Here is a 7452-nt window from a genome sequence, read left to right as displayed (position 1 = left end):
TACATTTTAATATACATTATATAAAATTCAAGAATCCATCTTTGCTAAAAAATATAATCATCTCGAGCCGTGGAGACCGCGCCATCTTGAGCTGATATCGGAAGTGTATACATCCAGAGACCCTATAACCATGGCATCCAGGGATCATCCCAAGCAGTGCGACTCCATGGACTCAGACAAGCCCTGCTCCTCCTCACAGAAAGGTCAGATTTCACCTAAAGGTGCGGTTTGCAATCCAGGTTGGAGAGAGGAACGCGTGCGCGGGGGAAATCTGCGCCCCACAAAGTCCACGGCTGTTGGGACCAGCGTGATTCATGAATGTAGAAGGGATCCCACAGGGCTTCTGGCAGAAGAGAATTATAAAAATAAGCCCATAGCTGGACTGGGTGCAAAAAGGCAGCCTCGGATTTTGCCAGTGTGCCGGTTGCTTAGTGCCAGGGGAGAGAGGACATGCGGAAGAGACTGCGCACAGAGCTGGACGGTGGAGGGTTGCCAGTTCTCGCACCTTCTCAGGCTCTTTTTCTTTTTTATCTCTCCCCCTTAAATCTTTGTGTTTGATTATTAAACCCAATACATAGGATCGCCCAATTGGCGATCTCACAGAGACTGCAGAGTCACTCACAGAGACTGCAGGGGAAAGTTGTTTTTGTGGAACCTGGGAATCAGAGTGGGGAGTAGATCAAAGAACCAGTTCTGGGCAGTCGACTCTCCCAAAACCTAACTACTGGCTAGAGAGGACTTATAGCCTTGGAGGTCAATCCAGAAACACTGCCACCCAGGGGCTGAACCACAAACTGACTCTTCTGTAAACACAAATAAAGGCAGTCTGGGAAACAAATACAGCCTGCTTTAAAATCAGGACTGTGGTTTACAAAACAGAGGAACAGTGTATCGCAGGGAACTTCAACACTTTCCTGAATACCTGACAGGAATAAGGCGTGCTAAACAGAAGAGAGAGGAATTGAAGGACCTTCACTACTGCTCATTTTTTTTTCACATTTTACTCAAGAAACGAATTTTTTTTTCTCTTTCCATCACCTGATTTTACCTTTTTAATTACTACATTTTTATTTTTAACCAGTATTATTACTACTGCCATTTTACCTTTTTTTTATAGTGTCATTTTATTTTCTCTTTATTTTATTTTGGGATGAGTGTTCTACATTCTATTTTCATCTTTCCTTTAGCATCATTTTACTCTATCTCAACTATACCTTTATGCCAAAACTCTCTTCCTCACTTTTCCCCTTTTGTTGTCCTGTTTCTCTTACCCTATTCCTGCTTTATATTTGCCCTATTCCTTCTTTTTACCCCCTATTAAAATTTCACCCTACTTATATATCTAATTTCCAATCCCCTGCTCTAAACCCATATACACCTCTCTCTTCTCTTTCTTCACTATCCAAATATTTTTTCTCTCTGTCGTTTTGTTGCTGTTTGCTTGATTGTTGAGTATATTGGGTTTTTATATGCTTGTTTGTGAGATTGTTTTGATTTTTCTCTTTATTTTTCTGTTGGTTTTTTTCCCCCCAGTTATTTTTTTGCTCCTGTGTTCCCTCACCTTGCTTGATATTAGTTGTTGTTTGTAGTTTGCATTCATCTCTAGGGATCTGTTGCTGGAATTTGTTGGGATTAGAGGCTGTTCTATTGGAGTTTTCTCCCCATATAAATAATTTCTTCCTGCCCTAACCGGTTTGGCTCAGTGGATAGAGCAGCGTGGGCAAACTACGGCCCACGGGGGGGTATTCCTCCCATTTGAAATGAATAAAACTAAAAAAAAAAAAAAAGACGGTACCCCTTTATGTAATGAGGTTTACTTTGAATTTAGTTTGGGGGTCACACAAACACTCCATCCATGCTTTTGTTCTGGCCCTCCGTCCAGTTTAAGAACCCATTGTGGCACTCGAGTCAAAAAGTTTGCCCACCCCTGGGATAGAGCATCAGGCTGTGGACTCAAGGGTCCCAGGTCAAGGGCATGTACCTTGGTTGCGGGCACATCCCCAGAAGGGAGTGTGCAGGAGGCAGTTGATCGATGTTTCTCTCTCATTGATGTTTCTAACTCTCTATCCCTCTCTCTTCCTCTCTGTAAAAAATCAATAAAATATATTAAAAAAAACAAACAAAAAAACTGATGGAAAAAAATAGTTTCTTCCCCTCTTCTATTTCATTCTCTTTCTTTTCTCTCTTACTTTTTTTTCCCTTTTCCCAACTTCATTTTTGCACTCCTCTTCTTTTCTTTTTCTCTTTTTTCTTTTTCTCTTCTTTCTTCCTTATCCCATAATTCTCTTTGCTCTGGTGGTCACCTTTATTTGGGGTTATTAGTATTGTGAATATATTTGTGTTCAGTGCCTTGTGTGTTGTGCCTTGTTGTGTTGTATTTTGTGCCTTTAAATCAACGCAGCAGAGAGAGAACTACATAACCAAACACCTGGAGAAGAGAGATCATTGGGAGACAAAGAAACAGCCTGCATATGAAAGAAAAATGGGCATCACCAGTAAAAGAAGTAAACAAAATGGAGGCAATGGAGGAAAGCAACCTGTCAGAGAAAGAATTCAGAGAAATGGTCATAAGGTGGATGAAAAGAATGGAAGACAAATTCAATAATATGTGTAAGAACCAAGAGGAAATGAAGAAGAACCAAGAAGAAATGAAAAAATGACATCACTGCTTTATATAAAGAACTCAATAGAAAGCATCAACAGTAGACTAGAAGAAGCAGAGGACCGCATCAGTCAGCTAGAAGAGAAGGTAGGAAAAAATACCCAAGCAGAGCAGCTTCTAGAAAAAAAAATTAAAAAGCAGGAGGAGAGCCTAAGAGAACTTTGGGACAACACAAAATGAAACAACACCCACATAATAGGGGCGCCAGAAGGAGAGGAAACTGAGCAAGGAATAGAAAACCTGTTTGAAAAAATAATGACAGAAAACATCCCTGATATAGGGAAGAAAAAACTCACACAAATCCAAGAAGCTCACAGAGTCCCAAACAAAATGAACCCCAAAAGACCAATGCCAAGGCACATTATAATTAAATTGGCAAACACCAACGACAAAGCAAGAATCTTAAAAGTGGCCAGAGAGAGACAGAAAGTTACCTACAAAGGATCCCCCATCAGACTAGTGACTGATTTCTCAACAGAAACACATCAGGCAAGAAGGGAATGGAATGAAATATACAAAGTCATACAAAGGAAGGGTCTGAATCCAAGAATACTGTACCCAGCAAGGCTATCAATCAAAATTGAGGGTCAAGTCAGGAGCTTCACAAACAAAAAGGACTACGGGAGTTTATTACCACCAAACCAGCAATGCAAGAAATGCTAAAGGGTCTGCTGTAAAATGAAAAAAATAGGAAATGAAGAAGGAATACCGGGGTAAAGAATAAAAATGGCGACAAACAAGTATCTATCAACAATAACTTTAAATGTAAATGGATTAAATGCCCCAATCAAAAGACATAGGGTAACTGAGTGGATAAGAAAACATGACCCATATATCTGCTGTCTACAGGAAACCCACCTCATAAAAAAAGACGCACACAGACTGATGGTGAAGTGATGGGAAAAGGTTTTTCAGGCGAATGGAAGCGGAAAAAAAGCCGGGGTAGCAATACTTATATCTGACAAATTAGATCTCAAAGTGAAGGACATAAAAAGAGATACGGAAGGCCACTTCATAATACTAAAGGGAGCAATCTAACAAGAAGAAATAACTCTGGTAAACATATACGCACCCAATATAGGAGCACCCAAATACATAAGAAAACTTCTGGAGGAGATCAAGGGAGAGATTGACAACAATACAATCATAGTAGGGGACTTTAATACCCCACTATCACCATTGGACAAATCCTCTAAACAAAAAATCAGCAAAGAAACATCAATCCTAAATGACTCACTAGATCAGATGGAATTAATTGACATCTTCAGAACATTTCACCCCAAAGCCACAGAATATACATTCTTCTCAAGTGCACATGGATCATTTTCAAAGATAGACCATATATTGGGTCACAGGCAAAGTCTCTTCAAATTCAAGAAGATAGAAATCATATCAAGCATCTTCTCAGATCATAATGGCATAAAACTGGAAGTCAACTACAATAAAAACAATCCAAAAAAATCAAACAAAAAGAGACTAAATAGCATGCTATTAAACAATGACTGGGTTACCAGAGAGATCAAAGAAGAAATAAAGAACATCATGGCAACAAACGACAATGAAAACACAACAATCCAAAACCTATGGGACACAGCGAAAGCAGTCTTGAGAGGGAAGTTCATAGCTCCATAAGTCTGCTGCAAAAAACAAGAAACAATGATAATAAATTACCTAACCCTACAACTCAAAGAGTTGGAAAGAGAGCAACAAGAAAAGCCAAGTGTAAGCAGCAGGAAGGAAATAATAAAGATCAGAGCAGAGATAAACGACATAGAGACCAAAAAAACAATACAAAAGATCAACAAAACCAAGAGCTGGTTCTTTGAAAGGATAAACAAGATTGATGAACCTCTAGCCAGGCTCACCAAGAAACAAAGAGAGAGGACCCAAATAAACAAAATCAGAAATGAAAGAGGAGAAATAACAACAGACCCCACAGAAATACAAAGGATTGTTAAAAAATACTATGAACAACTCTACTCCAACAAACTAGACAACCTGGAGGAAATGGACATATTCCTAGAAAAATACAACCTTCCCAAACTTAATCCGAAAGAATCTAAAAATCTCAACAGGCTAATAACTATGGAAGAAATTGAAGCAGTCATCAAAAAGCTTCCAACAAACAAAAGCCTGGGGCCAGACGGCTTCACAGGGGAGTTTTACCAAACATTCAAGGAAGAACTAAAACTTATCCTCCTCAGACTATTCCAAAAAATTCAAGAGGAAGAAACACTTCCAAGCTCATTCTATGAAGCCAGCATCACCCTAATACCAAAACCAGGTAAAGACAACACAATGAAAGAGAATTACAGGCCAATATCCCTCATGAACATAGATGCCAAAATCCTCAACAAAATCTTAGCAAATCGGATCCAGCAGTACATCAGAAAGACCATCCACCATGACCAAGTAGGATTTGTCCCAGGGATGCAGGATGGTACAATATCCACAAATCAATAAACGTAATACATCACATAAACAAATTGAGAGATAAAAACCACATAGTCATATCAATAGATGCAGAAAAGCAGTTGACAAAATCCCAACACCCATTTTTGATAAAATCTCTGAGCAAAGTGAGGAATAGAAGGATCATACCTCAACATAATAAAAGCCATATATGACAACCCACAGCCAACATCATACTCAATGGACAAAAACTAAAACCATTTCCCCTAAGAACAGGAACAAGACAGGGATGCCCACTCTTACCAATCTTGTTCAACATAGTACTCGAAGTATTAGCCATTGCGATTAGACAAGAAGAAGAAATAAAAGGCATCCAAATTGGAAAAGAAGTAAAACTGTCCTTATTAGCAGATGACATGATATTGTACATAAAAAACCCTAAAGACTCCATCAAAAAACTATTAGACTTAATAAATGAATTTGGCAATGTAGCAGGATACAAAATCAATGCCAAGAAATCTATGGCATTTCTATACCCCAATAGTGAACTTACAGAAAGAGAGACTGAAAAAGCAATCCATTTACCATCACACCAAAAAAATTAAGATACCTAGGAATAACCCTAAATAAAAAGGTAAAATACCTCTACTCAGAAAACTACAGGACGTTGAAAAAAGAGATAGAGGAAGACATAAACAGATGGAAGAACATACCATGTTAATGGGTTGGTAGAAGCAACATCATTAAAATGTCCATACTAACCAAAACAATCTATAAATTCAATGCAATCCCCATTAAATTACCAACAGCATATTTCACAGACCTAGAATGAACTTTCCAAAAATTCATCTGGAATAAAAAAAGACCCCGAATAGCTGCAGCGATCCTGAGAAAGAAGAACAAAGTAGGTTGGATCTCAATATCTGATATCAAGCTGTATTACAAAGCCACTGTTCTCAAAACTGCCTGGTACTGGCACAAAAACAGACATATAGATCTATGGAATAGAATAGAGAATCCAGAAATCGACCTGAACCAATATGCTCAATTAATATTTGACAAAGGAGGCAAGAACATACAAAAGAGTCAAGACAGTCTCTTTAATAAATGGTGTTGGGAAAATTGGACAGATACATGCAAAAAAATGAAACTAGACCACCAACTTACACCATACACAAAAATAGACTCAAATTGGATAAAGGACTTAAATGTAAGACAGGAAACCAGAAAAATACTAGAGGAATCCAAAGACAACAAAATCTCAGACATATGCCGAAGCAATTTCTTCACCGATACAGCTCCCTAGGGCATTGGAAACTAAAGAGAGAATAAACAAATGGGACTACATCAAAACAAAAAGTTTCTGCACAGCAAAAGAAACCATCAACAAAACAACAAGAAAGCCGACTGCATGGGAGAACATATTTGCCAATGTTATCACTGATAAGGGTTTAATCTCTAACATTTATAGGGAACTCATACAACTTAACAAAAGAAAGATAAACAATCCAATCAAAAAATGGGCAAAGGATCTAAATAGACACTTTTCAAAAGAGGACATTCAGAAAGCCAAGAGACATATGAAAACATGCTCAAAGTCACTAATCATTGGAGAGATGCAAATCAAAACAACAATGAGGTACCATCTCACACCTGTCAGAATGGCTATCATCAACAAATCAACAAACGACAAGTGCTGGAGAAGATGTGGAGAAAAAGGAACACTCGTGCACTGCTGGTGGGAATGCAGACTGGTGCAGCCACTATGGAAGACAGTATGGAGTTTCCTCAAAAAACTAAAAATGGAACTCCCATTTGACCCAGTGATCCCACTTCTAGGAATATATCCCAAGAAAACAGAAACACCAATCAGAAAGGATATATGCATCCCTATGTTCATAGCAGCACAATTTACCATAGTGAAGATCTGGAAACAGCCTAAGTGCCCATCAGCAGATGAGTGGATTAGAAAACTGTGGTACATCTACACAATAGAATACTATGCTGCTGTAAAAAGGAAGGAATTCTTACCATTTGCAACAGCATGGATGGAACTTGAGAGCATTATGCTAAGTGAAGTAAGCCAGTCAATGAAAGAAAAATACCACATGATCTCACTCATTTATGGATAATAAGGGCCATTATAAACTGATGAACGAAAATAGATATAGAGGCAGAGCAGCCTTGAATAGACTGTCATACTACAGCTGGAAGGCTGGGGGAGGGGTTGGGGGACAGGGGGGGCGGATAAGAGACAAACAGAAGGAATTGTATGCATGCATATAAGCATAACCAATGGACATAAGACACTGGGGATAGCGGACGCTGGGGGATATTCAAGGAGGAGATAAAGAGGAGAGATATCTAATCTCTTGAAA

Source organism: Myotis lucifugus, unplaced genomic scaffold (genome assembly GCF_000147115.1).
Source record: "Myotis lucifugus unplaced genomic scaffold, Myoluc2.0 scaffold_73, whole genome shotgun sequence".
Lineage (NCBI taxonomy): Eukaryota > Metazoa > Chordata > Mammalia > Chiroptera > Vespertilionidae > Myotis > Myotis lucifugus.
The sequence above is the reverse complement of the archived record's forward strand: the minus strand, read 5'-3'. Positions refer to the sequence as shown.